Source organism: Vulpes vulpes, chromosome 1 (assembly GCF_048418805.1).
Source record: "Vulpes vulpes isolate BD-2025 chromosome 1, VulVul3, whole genome shotgun sequence".
Taxonomy (NCBI): Eukaryota; Metazoa; Chordata; class Mammalia; order Carnivora; family Canidae; genus Vulpes; species Vulpes vulpes.
This window is the reverse complement of record NC_132780.1, coordinates 121,126,687-121,145,602: the sequence shown is the minus strand read 5'-3', so window position 1 is coordinate 121,145,602 and position 18,916 is coordinate 121,126,687. Positions and strand designations below refer to the sequence as shown.

At 40.2% G+C, this 18,916-nt stretch overlaps 1 long non-coding RNA gene across 1 annotated transcript; it reads right to left on the bottom strand.

The window, feature by feature from the left end:
* Positions 1-203: 203 nt before the first annotated feature.
* LOC112913780 (uncharacterized) lies at positions 204-17,561 on the bottom strand. Its single transcript, XR_003233726.2, has 5 exons — positions 17,465-17,561; positions 13,416-13,562; positions 12,162-12,510; positions 2,057-2,167; positions 204-606 (listed from the first exon to the last, which is right to left on the bottom strand). It is a non-coding gene; the product is annotated as an uncharacterized lncRNA (long non-coding RNA).
* Between the last annotated feature and the right edge of the window lie 1,355 nt (positions 17,562-18,916).

The window sequence follows — 18,916 nt, the reverse complement described above, 5'->3', positions numbered from 1 at the left end:
AGAGAGGCAGAGACATAGGCAGAAGGAGAAGCAGGCTTCTTGTGGGGAGCCTAATTTGGGACTCGATCCCAGGACCCCGGGATCATGACCTGAGCCAAAGGCAGGTGCTCAACCACTGAGTCACCCAGGCGTCCCAACATATATATATTTTTTAACTTCACAAGTTGATTTTCATATACAACCAGAATTGAGAACCATTGGGCTTTGGTTCTGGCCTCCTGGGATGCCACAGTGAAGGTCCTGCTTCCATCCATCATCTCCAGCCCCTGGTCTGGAGCAATCGCACAGCTCCCAGGTGTTAAGGAAAGCAGATGGGCTCTGAATATTCTGTACTCTCCTATACTCTCTCCTGGGCTCTTCTTTCATCTCAAGCATAGATCCCCCGTCCTCCATGAGTACACTTTGGCCCACTACACCTTCCCTCTGCAACAGTTATGATCCAACATCTGTCCAGCACATACTTACTCATCATGTGGCACTGGAATGCAGCCCCTCACATGGGCATTCTTTGTCTCCTGAAATCACAAGTTCCTCAGAGACAATAGCCATTCTTTGAACTTCTTTTTGTTCAGACAGGTATGAACATGGAATGGACATAAAAGGTACCTGAATATTGAGTGGAGAGATGTATTACACATCTATCATAAAGCAGGTAAACAGTAAACAAATAAAAGATGAAATAATTTCCCATATAAAGTATAATAAGAAATAAACCAAAGATAGGGGGAATGAATACAAAAATGAATTTATCAAATGTCTAGTAAATTCAAATTCCACAAACATTTAATTTATATCCATCCAGGGTTTCCTACCAGATTGTAAAACCACTGGGTGCTCACACTATTTTGCTAAGGCTGGTACAACAAAGTACCAAGAACTGGGTAGATTAAACTACAGAACGTTTTTGTCTCACAACCGAGAAGTTCTAAGTCCAAATGCAGAATGTCAGCAGGATTGATTCCTTCAACAGGCTTTCAGGGATCTGTTCCAGATCCCTCTAATATGCATCCTAATGACCTTACTTTATAACGTAATTCCCTTTGTAAAAAATTCTGTCTCCAAAAAATGTCACACTTGAAGTACTGGGTGTTAGGACTTGACCATACGAATTTTGAAGGAACACAATTCAGCTCATGACAGTGTCCACAAAGTTTTCACCTTTCCATTAGGATCTACATGCCATTGGGGTTTACCACTTCAAGATTATTTCAGTCAGTTTTAATCTCTTTGGGGGCAGGAACTCTGTTGATACCTATTTCTCAAGTCACTAGGATCATGCCTGGCACATAGAAGATATTTCACAAATGTTAGATTGAATTCACTTTTGTTCAAGAAGACTCAGGGCAAAGGGTGAAGAAGCCATTTAACCCAGGAAATCAAAATAGGTTGATAGCCTGCAGCAATTCCTGAAACTCTCTGAGTCAAAAGGAAATTATGTTTCCATGACACAGAATCTGTCTCTGGATTTCTTAATTAGGGATATTTGCATGATGAGAGGAGACTTGCTTTCTCTCCTCTCAAATCAATGGCCTCAGCCTTTGACATCAGAATTATCTCTACAGCAACTACATGAGTCACTGAGAGAAAGTCTGACTCTCAGTGGGGGAGTGAACAGCAGGAAAGAGGGAAAACATCTTAAGATAGAGATCCCTTATCAGAATATACAGGAGAAAAGAAGGGCCCATAGCTCAGCCTCTCAGTTACAAATATGGCAGAAAGAGCAAAATAGCTTTAACCGAGTGTCTTCCCATCTTGGAAATATGCTATTTCCCTTTCAACAGTAAAAGGTCTCAAAAAGGTCTCAGTAAAAAGGTCTCCAGAGCCCCATACCAACTGGGCCCTTGCCCTCAGTCCCTGGACCAGCTGTGAAAACCTCAACATCCAACAACCCAGAAAGAAGACATGGTGGGTGTGAGAGGTATGAGCTCTTACCACCATCCTGCCTCACAATCATTGATTCATTGAGACCTCTTGTGTGTCTGTATTGTTCCCTACAGATCAGATAGGGTCATTCAATCTAGCCACCAAAGATTCTCTGAATGTGGGTATTCCTTACCTAAGGACATGCTTCCCATGTCTTCTTTCATCACTAAAAACTTTGAATGAAGATCTCACTCAGCAAGGCTTTATCAGAGTGGACAGCATTCTTAAGATCTATTCAGAAAATCTAGAAAGAGAAATCAGATGGTTAAGCAAGAAAGAGTTCCCATGCTTTCTTTTCTATCAACTGGCAGCCTGCAGCAGGTATCAGTCCTCCAGGTTGACACCAAACAAAACTCTAAGGAAGACTTTTGGAAGAGGATCCACAAAGCTAAGACAGGTCAACCAGAATTTCAAATACCAAATAAAGAAGAGAATCTTTTCCTCATACTGCTGTGAAGAGGCTACAGAAGAGCCACAGTGCAGCTGAAAACAGTTAAAAACCATTAAATCGGAGTTGTCAACAGTGCCTCTGAGGGAAAGACCAGAGATGGCCAAGACCAAATCCTTGAACTACAGCTTCCCAAGGGAGCTCTGGGGAGAGAACTCTTGCAGCAAATGCACACAGCTTATGATTGTAATCTTCACTCCAGGAAGTTGGACTAGAGACCATGTAAGAGCTGGGAGGAATTTGTTTTCCACTCTAGCCAAAAGCCTACATTAGTGTTTCTCAAATGAAATGAAGATGTTTGCAGAGAATCATTAAGGTCTCGCTAAGATTTTTTTTAATTAGGCTTTTTATTTTAATGATGCTATTAAAAATAATTCTTAGCTTGTTCTCAATCATCTGGATGCTTTAGAATGCTCCGTGAAATTTCAGTACCTAAGGTTGTGCTTTGTGAAGGTTTTCACAAGCCAAGTTTAAATGGTGTCAAGGCCTGCTGTATAGTAAGGATACTGAAATGGTTTGACTATAAACAAAGTAGTGGGAGAACAAGTCATCACATGGCAAATGATAAATGTGGAAGATTGTGTTCTCCACAGATGGGCTCAGCAATATTCCTCGTCCTACATGCATCTTCAGAACCTTGTCACTATCTCATCAAGAGGCTAAGCCTGTATTTCCTCCCCTTTGATCTCCATGGGCTTTTGTGACTGCTTCAACAAATAGAATGTGGTAGAAATAATGCTGCATGACCTCCCAGGCTAAGTCATAAAGAAGAGCGCTTTTTCCTGGCCCTTTCTGTCTGAACCATTGTACTTGGAACATAGCTCTAAGTTGCAAAGAAGCTCAGGACCCATGAATAGACCACACCTAGGTATTTTGGCTGAAAGATCCAGATAAGGTCCCAGTGAGCACCCAGCATTGATTGCCAGGCATGTCAGCAAGCAAGCTTTATATCAGGGCAGGTTCTGAAATGGCCAAGTCTGACCCATCGGCCATCTTATAAATAGTTTTATTGGAACACTACCATGCCCATATATTTGTCTATGACTTCTTTTGTGTTACAATGACAGAGTTTAGTGGTTACACAAATTATATGGTCCTCAAGGGTGAAAATAATATATTGTTGGTTTTTTTTTTTTTTAACAGAAAAATTTTACTGGTCTCTGTATTAGACAATTCTAGCTCCCAATCTTCAAGCCACCTCAGGTAAGTCCTAGTGAAGCAGAGATGAACCATCCTTACCACTCTCTCCCCAAATCATAGATTTCTGAGCAATACAAGTGTTGTTTTATGCCACAAATTTGGGATTACTTGTTTCATAGCAATAAATAATTGAAACAGTTTAATAAGCATGCTGTTTTCAAGAGGACTTGGCCAAAGTAGGTGATTCCATAATCAGATTCTACTGCTTAGAGGTTATCTTCGTGTTTACCAACTTGCAGCAGTTCATTAGCAGCAAGAAGTAAATAATTGCAATAAAGGATTTTTCCATTCCCAACTCTAATAAGAATTAGATTAGATGCCCCCTGTAATTCAGATTTTAATAACATCACAATGCTAATCTTATTTCCAAGAAAAGAAAATTTTACATTATTATCTAGTAACACCTCATTAAAATTGGTCTTCAAGAATTGCTTGCTGGCATCTTATGGGTAAGTGTGTGGTCTGATTATCTTGCACTATCAAACCAAGCTTTGATGTTACTAGTGACATTTTCTATAACATACTTATGCAGTTATTCTCTGCATTAAAACATTTGAAGTCAAAATGCAGAAAAAATTAAATATACAGCCAAAACCAAAAGTCTTTTGATTATTAATCAATTTGGGGGTTTTGTTTCAGCAAAACATTGTCTCTCACATTAAATTTAATCATACAGGATTTCGTGGATTTTTAGGTTTAGTTTGATAATTTGGTTTGCTAATTGTGTAAGCTGCAAATAAAGCTGTGAGTGTAGGATTCATACCTACATTTTCATGTGTGTGTGCGTGTGCATAAGCAAGATCAGAATAGGTGGTAGAGAAAATCTGTACTATATAATTTTTTTCCTTTAAAAGAGGCCTGTCCAGACACAAAAAGACAGATATTGTATGGTTCCTGACATGAGGTGCATAGAATAGTCAAATTCATAGAGACAGAAAGTAGAATAGTGTTGTCAAGGGCTGAGGATAAAGGGAATTAGGGAGTTATTATTTAAAGGGTATGGAATTTCAGTAGGAGATAATAAGAAAATTCTGGAAATGGATGGTGGTGATGGTCACACAACAATATGAATGCATTTACTGCCATGGAATTTTATACGTAAAAATGGTTAAAATGGTAGATTTTGTGTTATTTATATTTTATCAAATTAAAAAAAGAGAGAGAGTCTGGTACCTTTCCCAAATCCCAGCCCAAGCCAAAAGCAGCTGAAGGTCTCCCTGGACAATTTCCCTCAGGCCTAGATGCTTAACCTAGACCTTTGAGGTTTTAATACTCAGAGGTAAATAGAGCCCTTTTGTAAAGGGACACCAAAGAATTAGCACCCAGGAGAAGAGCATCTGACTGTCTCTTGCTCAGACTCAGAGCAGCACCAGCCTGAGCCACCCACCCTGGACTTTTGGTAACGGGCCCCTTACAACCCCTGAGCATGTGAGGGAAGTGGTGATTCCAAAGAGAAAGCCAGGCGTTCTGAAAGAATGCCAATCACCTACAGGCCTCAAAAAGCTTCATCCCTAACGTGCCCTCATTCGGGTTTTGTCCCACACCAAATGGGAACTCCTCCTTCTGAAAGAAGGTAACCTTTGAGCAACATTGGAGGCGGAGGCAGAGTGAAGGAAATGGAAGGTCTGGAGGCACAGTGAAGGAAATGGGGTGATTAGAGAGGAGATTCAGGGTAGACATTCAAAGGAAATGGCACCCAGAGGTGCTTTACATTCTTTATCGCCTTTAAAAATCTTCACAATAACATTAACTGTTTTATCTCCACTTTATAAAAAAAAAAAAGGAAACTGAGGCCAGAGCCAACTTCCTAAATCGTCCCACAGCTCAGAAAAAGCCAGGATGAGAACAAGGCCTGTCCAATCTCAAAATCCCGTTTCCTGCCCCTTCCTCCCTGCCCACCCCCACCGTGGACTCGTTCTAATCCTCCCTCTCACCTGCTCTGTAATGGCTCTGACTCGCTGCACATCAGCCTCCTCATCTGAAAATACCTCTTTAAGGCCTTGAGGAGCCCTAGGCTCTCAGAAGCCCTCTGTCAAATGTAAGAATTTGGCGAACAGTAAGGAACCGCAGAGAAGTGGAGGCCGGCGGGGTGGGGGTGGGGGGGGAACCGGCAGCAGAAGAGAGCCATGCCGACCCCTCCTGGTGCCAGAGAGCCCCCACATCATTCACGGGGCACCGATACCCGAAATGCTCTTTCTTGAGAGAATTTAATTTAACATGTGGGTGCTCCCAGAAACAAAGCCCTTCTATAAGAAAGTGAGGCATGCTAAGCACTCTTTATAGCCAAATAGTACCGCAGCCCTTTCTGGCCATGCTGAAAACAGCTCTAAAAATAATATCTTGAGCGGCTTCTATTTGCTCCTTCCCAGGAGAAGGTAAACAAGTAAACTCAAAGGCAGCTGCTGCCTGGCCACCTCTTCCTGTATTTGTTTCTTGTCTCTCAAGGGCAGCCGGCTCCCCGACCCCCACCCCAGCCCTTCCTGCTGTCCCCCACTCCCCCATCAGTCCCTCTCCTCTACCAGATTGGACATGAGAGCAGCAGCAGTCACTGACATTTTCTGAGTAATTCTTTACACTTTTGTATGAGTTAATTTTTTGTGTAATTCTGCCCATTTGACATTTTTATCATTGGGCACATATTCTCCAGGAAGCAAATGGAGCCAGGGCCTTCAGAAGAGGGCGGAAGAGGGCAGAAGAGGTTATACTAAATGGCTTGTAGAGGCCAGGCGGGTTCCTTACCTGAAGGGACTATGAACACCTAGGAGAAAACACAGGCAGTAAGCTTCTTGACATCTGTCAGAGCAATGTTTTTTGGCTCTGGTTCCAAAGACAAAGAAAATAAAAGCAAAAATAAACAAAATGAGACTACATCAGACTAAAAAGCTGCACAGTAAAGGAAACCATCAACAAAACAAAAAGACAACTTACTTAACAGGAGAAGATATTTTCAAATTGGATATCTGGGGACGCCTGGGTGGCTCAGTGGTTGAGCATCTGCCTTCGGCTCAGGTTGTGAGCCTGGGGTCCCAGGATCGAGTCCCACATCGGGCTCCCCATAGGGAGCCTGCTTCTCCCTCCTCTGCCTCTGTGTCTCTGCCTCTCTCTGTGTGTCTCTCATGAATAAATAAATAACATCTTTAAAAAATCAACAAATTGGACATCTGATAAGGTTTTTATATCCAAGATATATAATGGGCTCATATGACTCAATAACAATAGCCCCCCAAAACCCCAATAATCCAATTTTTTAAAGGACAGAGGAAGGACACCTGGGTGGCACAGTCGGTTAAGCATCCGACTCTTGGTTTCAGCTCAGTTCATGATCTCAGGGTCCTGGGATAAAGCTCCACATCAAGACCCATGTTGCGCTCCATGCTCAGCACAGTCTGCTTAAGACTTTCTCTCCCTCTGCTCTTCCCCACCCCCTGCTCCCATGCTCTCTTGCGCTCACTCTCAAATAAATAAATAAATCTTTAAAAAAAAAAAAAAAAGGAAAGAGGAAAAAGGACAGAATATCTCAATAGACATTTTTCTGAAGAAAATATATAGATGGCCTACAGGCACATGTAAAGATGCTCAACATCCCTCATCATCAGGGAAATGCAAATGAAAACCACAGTGAGATACCACGTCACACCTATCAGAATGGCTAGAATAAAAAAGATGAGAAATAACAAGTATTGGCAAGGTTGTGGAGAAAAGGGAACCCTTGTGCACTGTTTGTTAGTGGCATCTAACTCAGTGTGGCCACTATGGAAGACAGTATGAAGTTTCCTCAAAAATTTAAAAATTGAGCTACCATATGATCCAGCAATTCCATTACTGAGCACCTATCCGAAGAAAATGAAAACACTAATTTAAAAAGATTTATGCACCCCCTATGGTCATTTCAGCATTATTTACAATAGCCGAGATACAGAAACAACCTGTGTCCATTGATGGATCAATGGATAAAGAATCTTGTTTATCTTCTTTTATTCATTCACCCATTGATGGATGGATGAATATACATATTGTAATGCACACACACACACACACACACACACACTGGAATACTCCTTAGCCATAAAAAAAGAATGAAATCTTACCATTTGCAACAATGTGGATGGACCTTGAGGGTATTATGTTAAGGAAAATAGGGGATCCCTGGCTGGCTCGGCGGTTTGGCGCCTGCCTTTGGCTCAGGGCATGATCCTGGAGTCCTGGGATTGAGTCCCTCATCGGGCTCCCTGCTAGGAGCCTGCTTTTCCCTCTGTCTGTGTCTCTGCCCCTCTCTTTCAGTTGGAAAAGTCCTAGCTCCCTCCCATGCCATTCTTCTGTGAAGTCTTTCCTACGTTTTTTCCCAAACCTTAATCCCATCCTCTTACCATATATGTTCAAACCATATTTGTTGTACAACTACTAAAGAGTTAATACATCATTCCATTGCTATTTGCTCACAGGTATCTTCCTCACTAGACAGCAAGTGTCTAGAGAGCAGGGATAAAGTCTTATGTATTTATTTCTGATTCCCACAGTGCCAGCCCAGCAAGCTGCCAACTACCACCTGGACAGCAGGTAGATATTAAAGAGAAAAGAACCCTGTTACCTTCTCTGTAAGTCCCAGCTGTCCAGAACTAACCATTATCCAGTCACTGAGCAATCTCACATCATCTCTTCTACCCTGTCCTAGGACCTGAAGAGCTGAATCAGTCGGCATCACTAGGTAGGTGGGTGAGGAATGAGTGTGTGTAGGTGAGGATTTATATATGCAGGCGGGGTACAAATACTAACATATGTCTGGATTCCTCTTGGACACTAACCAGTTCCTTTATCCCTGCTTGCTCATGAAGAAATGTCACACGTCTGGGAGGAGATTACAAAGGCCAGGTAGATTAAGGCTATTTTCATTTGTCTTAGAGGTGACTTCCTTTCCAGCTGCAAGAAACATATATGCACAGAAGAACATAATTTTGAATTACATCCTAGAATGTTTTTCATCTGCTCTGCTTCCTTCAAAGTCATGCAGCTAAAGGGTAGTCCTGGGACCAGTAGTATGAGCATTACCTGGGAACTTGCTAGAAATGCAGAATCTCAGACTCCACCCAGATCTGCTGAATCAGTCTACATTTTTACAAAATCCCCAGGTGATTCATATGCACATTAATATGAGAAGACTGATCTATAACATATCTCGAGGCCACAGTATTTCATGGGAGTGTGGTATCTTTGTAAACTCTGGAGTGCTCTATCTTGTCCCCAAAAGTCAGGATCATGGTGGGATCAGTCAAATTCTGCCCACCTCAATTATTTAACAGAAAGTCCATTATTTGGCAGTGTTGGGGCATTAAACAACCCGGACACTTCTTCAAGATATTGAGAGTTAAACATCCCAAATGATGGAATCCTGGAGCCCAGACTGAGGTCTTTGTCAGGGTCTCAGAAGATTCCATAACAGAAACTATGTCATGATACCTGTGGTCACCTGGGGTAGTGTATAGACCAGATAAAGACAACATGAAGGGTATCTCATAGGCTCCAAAGAACCACTACAGTCCAGTTGAAGTTTTCTTAGTAACTGCAGCAAAGTGTGAGAATTAGCAAACCACTTTGGTGGGAGTGAGGGAGTCATGTGATATTGATTGGGCGTGTTTCATACTCATGAAGTTTGAAGAGGCCCCTGACCAAATTATGGTAAATGCCAGAAATCCTCCACAGTGCAGTAGATCCAGGGAGGATGGCCTTGCCCTGACTTCAATCACACTCTGCCTTCTGTATTTGGTGCAGGACACTGTTCCCAGGCCTTCCTAAGGTGAGATGAATTATGGGTCAAAACAGAGCATGTTCTCAGGGATGATAGGAACTGAGTCCATAAAAGTAGAAATGGAAGAAAATGAGGTCAAAGGAGGAAAACATGGGATGGGATTGGAACTGAAGACTATTCCATCTACAGCTCGATCTTATCAAGTGTTGACCTCGGTCTCTAGAAAGCTTGTATCACTTAGTTTCTTGTTTATCTTTTCTTTGGTGTGTAGGCAATGACTCTTTGCCTCCCTACTCAGGTCCTAATGGACCCCTTTCCTCCTCTGTCTCCAACCACATTGGCTTTTCCTAACAGAATCTGATGGGTACCAACAGTCCCTAATGTGGAAACTGTCATTGACCCATGAAGTGACCAGTTAGAAACCGGTTCCTAGACCAATATGAGCATATATGTATCTTTAATTATACATATATAGAGAGATATATAGATGAATATATATTATATATAAATTTTATGATAACAATTTAATAACACTTTCATATTTTTAATATTTATTAATTTTGTGGTAACAGTTTAATAATAATATTTGTTATTAAACTATTACCACAAAAATTACCCATAAGCCCTTCACCTAAATCCAACTATTTTTATCTATCATTTTTGTGTGCCTTAAGATGACAAATAAACACATCTGAATATTACTCATGTTGTCCCAGGCCACACCTGTCTAAAATAAAAGTTAGTCATGGTAAAAATGGCATTTCTCTGGCTCTGCTGTCACCTTCAATTTTGGGAAATCTGACCACTCTCAAATTCCACCCAACTATTTCTGGGAGTCCCTAAAACTAAGCAGGAGTGGAGATGAGGAGGATCTCTTGCGTTTTCCCAAACAAGGTTTTTTTAGTTACAAAGTATCTCTACCATCCCTCCACTCCTCCTTGTTCTGGAAGCTTTGTGTTCTCCTCCTACATGTCTCTACACCCAAACTGTAATTAATTCCCCAACATCTCCACCCCATAGGGCCTTACTAGGCTTGTTAGAGATTTAGAGTCCTCTCAAAGGTCCTCCTGGAGCCTTCATCCCTGCCTGAGCCTCTCAATGTCTTACAAGATACTGGCTCTCCAACATGATCCATAAGTATGGGGCTAAAGGACAACCTGAGCGAATGATGAGGTTCTGCACTTAGAATCATACAAGTGGACACACTCTCACTTCTAGGCAGACCCTTGGTTGTGTGTAATCACCAGTGCTATAGAAGTAGCTCCCTATCCTGAAAGCCTATCAAGACTCAAGTGATGGGTAGTGGTGTTAATGTGGGAGAGAATCTTAAAATTGCTTCCTCTAATTAGTTATTTTAAAATTTATGATCTCCTGCTTTAATGATTAGTGGTAACAAATGGTGACACCCCTCACAACCTGACATCTCCTTTAAGAACTAGGAAGTTGGATCGTTTTTCTATAGTAATTCAAAGAATTGACTCAACGAGGCTATGAAAGCAGGCTTTTCACACAGAACACATGAGAATTCGTTATTAGACATAAGTAAAATTGATTATGGGTAAGAGGAGTTGGTGAAAGTCTTTCATGTGGGGAAGATGGTATAAACATAGGCACAGAGGCAAGAAAGTACAAGGCTTATTCAGTGACTCATTTGGCTTTAACTACAGGTTCATGTAGGGAAACAGTAGTAGATGCAACTGGAAAGATTTGAGGCTGCCACATTGAAGAGAAATCTTAATGCCAGCTCAAGAGTCTGGATTTTTGCTGAAGATGCAGAGAAATATTGAAATACTTTGTGGATGTGAATAATATGATGAAATAGGTATTTTAAAGAAAATTGTTCTGGTGCTTGTATTCAGAAAATATAGGGGAGAAAATCTGAAGGAGATAGAGACAAATATATTTAATTGTACCTAAGTCTTTGGATTTCTCTGAATCTTGCTTTAAATTGCTTGTTGAAATACAGGTATCATTGAGTACACATTATTCTTGACAATCTAAAAAAATCTGTATTTGATTGCAAAAAATACATGAGTGATGGAGCACTCTGTTATTCCATCAAACACCCTTATTGGAAGCTCAGCTGCTTAAAACATCAGACTATTTATCTAACTTACCAGACTATTAGACTATATGTAATTTACTACATCTAATCTACCTATTGGTAGGTAGAAGAATAAATAGCTTCTAGTAACATCAAATTCATCAAAGAGTTTGAAAAAAAATGACGGGTATTCTGAATCAAACTTTTGGCTAGAAAACCATAAAATATGAGGTTAAATGTGTTCCAAATATGAAAGGACTAAATTCAGTTGGCCTCATAAAATTTTTTTCCTAAGATGTGTCTAATAAGTGTGCATCCATTTTTCCTATTTAAAAAATAAGTGACCTTTATTAAAGAACTTACATTTATGTTAAACTTTTGTTTTGGTTTGGTTTGGTATGCATCAAGCTCTTTTGTTTTACATTATCACCTTTTCCAAAATTTTGCAGAAGTAAAGGAAATTTTTTATTTTTACTTTGCCTTTCTATATTTGGAAAACTCCCTACCTATGAATCTTAGTGGGAGCATAATTTGCCTTTCACTTTAGAAGCTGGAAGTTAAGATTCTTAATTTCTAGCCCCTTTGTCCTTGCACATGGGAAAGTATCCTAACCTTGGTCAAAAAGGTGTGAACCCCCTGGACTTTGAAGGAAGGGCTATAGTCAAAAAGAGTCAGGTACCCATTTTGGAGACAGGTGAAGGCAGAAGAGCTTCCAGGTCAGCAGCAGTGGTATCTGGCAATTAAAGCTGGACAACACTGTAGGTTGTCGTGGCTAGGGGTTAATGAAATAGTAGTGTCCTTACCAGAATGGTTCTTGGTGAAGTTTGGGGCTCCCTGGTAACGCCTTCCTTCCAAATTCGGTTATATAGATTACCAAATGGTTTTGTGAATTCCAAATATCTTCTCAATAAGTTCCTCTTCCATCTAAATCAGCCCTGGTTAGTTTCAAGCTTGCAAGAATTTGGCTGATATGACAAGTCCATTGTTTAAATTAAAAAAGAAAAGAAAGGGCAGCCCCAGTGGCCCAGCGGTTTAGGACCACCTTCGGTCTGGTGTGTGATCCTGGAGACCCAGGATTGAGTCCCACGTTGGGCTCCCTGCATGGAGCCTGCTTCTCCCTCTGCCTGTCTCTCTCTCTCTCTCTGTCTCTGTCTGTCATGAATAAATAAATAAAATCTTTAATAAAAAAAAAAGAAAAGAAAATATAGACAAAGCAAAAAAGTGAAATTGCTTATAATTTCCTTTATGATAACCTTTAACATTGCTTCAATAGCCATTTAGAATTTGTTTTACACAACTATATACATTAAAATACATACCCGTGCACACACCCACAGTTAGTTTGAGTGCTTTGGATACAAATAACAGGAAACTCAACTCAAATTATTTATAACATAGCTGCTATTCTTGGCATCCTGAACTTTAACCTTACCTAGCCCTCGGAGACTAAAGAATACTCCTGGCCATCCTCAAGGATCCTGGCTTGTCTACTATGAGTCTACCAATATCATTTTATAGAGTCAGGGGGTCCTGGATTCCACTAACCACAGTGACCACCACTTGATTGAGTGTGGTACCAGCAGTTGCCTGCAGAGCCCCAGCCTTTCTGCACCAACAGACATCCACCCTCAGGAGGCTGAGCAAACCCGTCTTGGACTATGCCATCTGGTCCTATGACACCCATTCTGGTTCTCCTCCCTGGTGTCTTTGCTACCCTTCCTGCTTAGATCTAAGAGTATCCCTCAGATCTTGATTCCCATGGCTTGTCCTTTCTTGGCCCTGACAACTTCTATGATTGTCTTAAATTCTGACCCTTGACCACCATATTTTTAGCCAGGGGGTAGAAGGGCAGAGGGAGACGGAAAGAATCTTAAGCAGGCTCCATGCCCAGCACAGAACCCAACACAGGGCTCTATATCCCAACCCTGAGATCGTGACCTGAGCCGAAATTAAAAGGCAGATACTTGACCAACGGAACCACCCAGGTGTCCCAGGACCACCTTTAATTCCACCATTTTCTCACAGAATTTCCACCTTTAATTGCTCCATGGCCTTACCTTAGCCAGCTCCTGACTTGTGATTTGGTGTTTTGGGTCCCACTGCCGATCCATCTCAGGATCCATGGTCCCTGAATCTGGTGCCAAGAATTGTGTCAACATACCATTTCTCTTTGTACCAATGAATACTCTATAATTCTGGAAAGCCTGGAAAAGGAAAGTAGCAGGAAAAAAAAAATCATCAAAATCTGGGTATTATATCAACAGAGACAATCTGGGAAAATTATGAGCCAATTTTTATTTTCCTCTACACTAAAAAATTATGTTTTTTAAGTGTAATAACTATGACCATATGTAATCCATTAGCAGCTAAATAGGGTTTATCTATATTAGCATGATTTTAAAAATAATATCTTAAACCCAACTGACCATTTTTTTTCCCCTTTTACAGGGTGGCATGAATTGTTCCAATTCATAAAGGAAGGATAAAAAAAAAGATTGAATGGTCAGAACATCAGTTATTGGGTACGGCTAACTGCAGAAAGGGACCCTTTGCTTATCCTTTAGGCAGCTTTAATGAGCCTGAATAAGCACCAACATCTCCCCTAACCCCCAGGCTGAGGGTCTTTGAGCTTGGGTTTAGGAGCCAAAGGGAGAGAAGGGAATAGGATATGCAATATGTAGTGTCTGTAGAAGCTTCCATTTCATCCCAAATCTTCAATGGATTCTACTGCATACTCCAATGTCTCATGTGAGATTTGGGGATGTGGGGGAAAGAAGAAAGATAGCACGAGAGAGAGAACTGAGCTCCACTTTGGGTGGGACAGAACACAGGGAAGGAAGAGCTGCCCAAGATGAGATTAAAATAAGACAAATAGAAATCAGACTGGAGCCAGGGGACCCTGACAATATAGGCTTCCTGTCCCTGTAACCCAGGGTGCCAGAAGGCAGAGCTGCTTCCACAGAACGTAGGCAGGGAGTGGGGCACAGGGCCAGATGTTTCTTAAATCTAGAAGGACAGTCACCTTTGCTGGCATTTGGGTTTAGATACTGAATATTTTCATTTCCTAAAATCTACTTTTTCAAGAGCCTGTCATTATCTCTGTGTTATGCTGCCATAGAGAATGTCACTTGCCCAAAGAGAAGAGCATGATCAACAAACTTCTCATGTAGAACTGACTTCTTGAACACTTTTCATTAGTCATCAGGGCCCCACTGACACTAAAGTCAAACAGTTTTGCCTAAGAAGTTGCATATTTCATTGTACGAGTACCTTAAACCTGCCCACCTCTGCCTGTGACAGCCAAAGAGTCAGAGAAAATCTGGGGATGCACATAGCTGATGGTGCAGGAGTGAGTGAAGACAGGCATCTGTGAGTAAACAGATCCTACCTAATACACAAATGAATGTTTGGGGGAGTGAGTGAATAAACCCACCCTTAAGGAAACCCTTTCCAGGAATAGAACATTTTTCTTTTTAAAAGTGTTTCCTCTGGGGAGCCTGGGTGGCTCAGTCGATTAAGCGTCTACCTTTCCGTTCAGGTCAGGATCCCAGGGTCCTAAGATCAGCCCTGCATCCGGCCCCCTGCTCAGCAAGGAGCCTACTTCTCCCTCTCCCTCTGCCTGCCACTCCCCCTACTTGTGCTATCTCTGTCAAATAAAAGTGTTTCCTCCTTTTCCTTTTTTTTTTTTTTTTTTTTTTTTTTGCGGACCTCCTTTTCCTAATGGAGAAAAATCTGCTTGTCTGATCTGGTCTGCTCAAGTCCGGGTCATATCAATTTGCATTTAAATTATTTGCCCAACATGATCTCCTCCCCCATCCTGAGTCAAATGCCAAGGAAAGCAGTTGTGTTCTCAGCTGGATTTAATGTAGGAGTTGAGGAGTCTTTCTTCTTGCTTATTTCTTACAAATCCCTGCATGCCCTCGCTCTCTCAGCTGTAAGTATGGATGTCCCTAATCTACAAATTTAGAGTCACCTTGTCCTTGAGCTAATCTTGACCAAGACAAGAGACTAGCCTCACCACCTGGTGGGGCCTAAACACAGTCTTGTAATTTGTTGTGAGTCTCAGGTGGGCATCAGCAACCCAAGCGTCCACTACACTACTGCATACTCCAACATGCAGTGTTTACCCAGCTGTAGTTGACCTCATCCTGCTTGCTGAGTGTTCTGTCCTGAATCTAGTCCATTTCACTAAGAGCCCCAACTCTATTTGGATCCTAGCAGCACTTTTCCATTTCCCCCCTGTACCTCCAAACTCAGGTTGGGCAGGGATTTGAATAAGCAGAACTTTGAAAGTTATAATTCTGTCCCTTCCTGACTAAATATTAGCAATACCTGGAAACAGTTCCCGTCCTACAGAGTGAACTCCCTTAAGTATCAACATGAAAGTGAGCCAACAGTCTTAAAATGATATCCCTGTTTATCATGGCAGATGGGGTATGAGTGTAGCTCATATCAATCTGGTGGACAAGGCATGGCAGCAGACAGTGACATTCAAAGTCAGGTAGTTGCCATCTGTAGCAGTGGCTTAGTTTGAGACCATCTGTTCATTTTTGGCAGGTACGGTGGCTGGGTCTCAACTCTTGGGAAAAGTAAGCTAGACTTTACTTAATTGGGCTAGGGCTCAAGGGAGGTCTCCAGTTCTGATAAGGTACCAACTTGCCAAGCAGGGAAGCTTAAATAGGTGACGGCTTCCATAGACTAGTTCAACGCAGGGTAGGGGAGAAGAGAGCAGAGCTTTTCATACTGTGGTTCTCAATGAACTAGTGATTTAAAATCAATTTAAAGGGTCTCTATAAGCATTTTTCTAATGAAATGAATAGAACAGAATAGAAAGTATCAAAGTATACTGAATATAGAAGGGAGAAACATATTTCATGAAACTTTTGCTTTAATTACATAGCTTGTTATATGCACTATCTCCGAGATATGTGAAAAACAAGGAGAATGGGGTGGGAGATTTATTTTCATTTTCAGTTTGAAGTTTTTACCACATGGGGAACATAAAAATGTAAGAAATAGAAAAAATATTTACAATAAATGTAATGGAAAAAAGCTCAATATTCAACTCCTACAAGAAAACCACAGTTGTATAATGATATGTTATTTATTACAGCGATGTCTGTGATAGCAACAAATGGAAATGATTCAAATGTCTATTAATGAAAAGCCAAATACTCTGACAATTAGATAGTCATTAAAAAGAATGAGGAAGATTTATAGGTACTAACATGAAAAGATACCTAAGATGTACTATTCAAAAGAACATAAGTTTCAGAATGATACATATATTATAATACTAATGTCATTTGTGTAAATGACAATTTGTCTATTCAAAAAATATTTATTGAGCACCTACTAACTGCTGGACACTATTTCAAATATTGGGGATCTAGTGAAGAATAAAATAGACAAAACTACTAACTCTGTGAGTCTTCTGTTCTAATAGTGGAGACTGAAAATTAAATAAGTTTTCTAGTACAGATGTGAAATACACAAAGGATAAAAAAAATCAGGGAAGGAGAATAGAGTCCTGGGAGATGAAGTTTGCAATTTTAAGCAGGGTAATAGGGAAGATCTGCCACAGAAGGTGGCATTTGAGCAAACTTGAAAAAGGAGAGGGAACAAATCATGTGGATCCTGGGAGGACAGCAAATCAGCTTCTCTGAGGATGGAGCATACTAGTGTGTCTAGAGCAAGATAGGCATTGCTTTTATAAATTGAAAAATATTGAAAACACATCCATAATAAATACTTAGGCTTCATGGGCAATAGACTATGGCAGTGACTAAACAGCTCACATCAGAAAGGATATAACCTCAACCAACATTTCAGAATATTTGCGTAGCTTCTCTAATGCAAAAATCAAATATTCAAGTTAGAACAATTTTCCGTGTTCCCTTGTCACATACCTGTCATACATATTGGAATTGTGTGTGTCCCCAAAAGTCTGTGAGGTTTGTGAGCATAAAAACTGTTGCTGTGTTTGGGTTTTTACAGGTGTATCTTGGAAGTCTAGCGCTGTTCCTGGAGTTCATGGACACTCATAATGGTCTGCTGTTAAGTGGTGCTTACCAAATACCAGAACAGTTCCAACCGGTTAGCTTACCTAATCTTCACAAAATGGATTTGAGGTAGGTGCCATCATTGTTGCCATTCTAAACATAGAGGACTGTGGCACAAAGAAAGCCATATGTCAGAGCAAGAATTTGAACCCAGGCAGTCTGGTGCCAGAATCAACTTAAACCATAAGAAATTAATTAATTAATTAATTAATTAATTTGAATAAAATATGTTATAATAAATAAACCATTTTGATAAGTATGTTTAATAAATTCTTTAGGTATGAAACAAAACAATATTTATTGGATTAAAATGAAGGAATAAGAACCCTTGTTGGAGGGGCTTATGGGAAAGCAGGCATACTGGCCCATTCACAGCAACTTAGAATCTTTCTGTACAGCAGTCTCTGCAGGCAAAAGTATTGAAACCATTTATACATTTTATGCACAACTGCTTCTTTTAGTAATGAATGAGGAAATAATTCAAAAACCAAAAAAGTTTGCGAATGATATTTATATCTACCACTTACACATTAGGGAAAAACTAGGCACAACCCAAATGATCTGACTCAAAGACTGATTTTATAAAATATAAGATAAAACAATGTAAGCACAGAACTATTAACTAATAACTTTGTGATCTATTTGTATATGTAAATGTGCATCCGAAATAAAGCTAAGTGGAAAAAGAACCAAGCTAATGTATACATTGGCATTAAATTATGCATTATATTTCAGCAAAGATACTAACAATTGAGATTTATGTAAATAGCTGTGTTAATACAATCAACTCTGTGTTTTTTTTCCATAAAAAATGCTTTTAATGTGTAATAATAGGAAAGTGAGGTATATCATCCCTTAATAAAGCTGAACTCATGAGGCAAGGTCTATAAAGGCCATTTTTTTTTCTAAGAACTAATTTTAGAATGTTGGTAGCTGCCAATATGTGCACATCTGAGCCTAGGGTTAGGATGGTAGAGTGGTTCTTTCAACCCTGCTTCTAGATATAGAGAACTTAACTCAGTCTTTCTAAATCAGGATTTCTGGAAAGAAACCCTTAGCATCTGTGCTTTAAGAGAAAACTCTAAAGAAATTCTGGTAAATGGCAATGTTTGAGAATAATTGCAATGCTACTTCAACAAATATGTATATATTCTTAGAACCAATCAATGTGCCTGTTTTTCCATAGCCCCTTTAATAAAGTATTTTAATCTTCTATTTTTAGCTATTTTGATAGATATGAAGTATTATTTCCTAGCTGATCCATTTTATTGAACACATTCATTAAAAGGCATCATTAAAACGCATACTTTTTTAAAAAAGCAGAAAAATGCTAGCAACAGGCTAGAAATGATCTAAATATCCATCATTTTCAGACTGGTCAATAAATAATTGTATTTCCACACAATGGAAAACTATGCTACTGTTTCAAAAAAATGGAGCAGAACTCTATGTACAAATAGGACATTTCTCAGAGATACATTGTTAAAAGATAAATG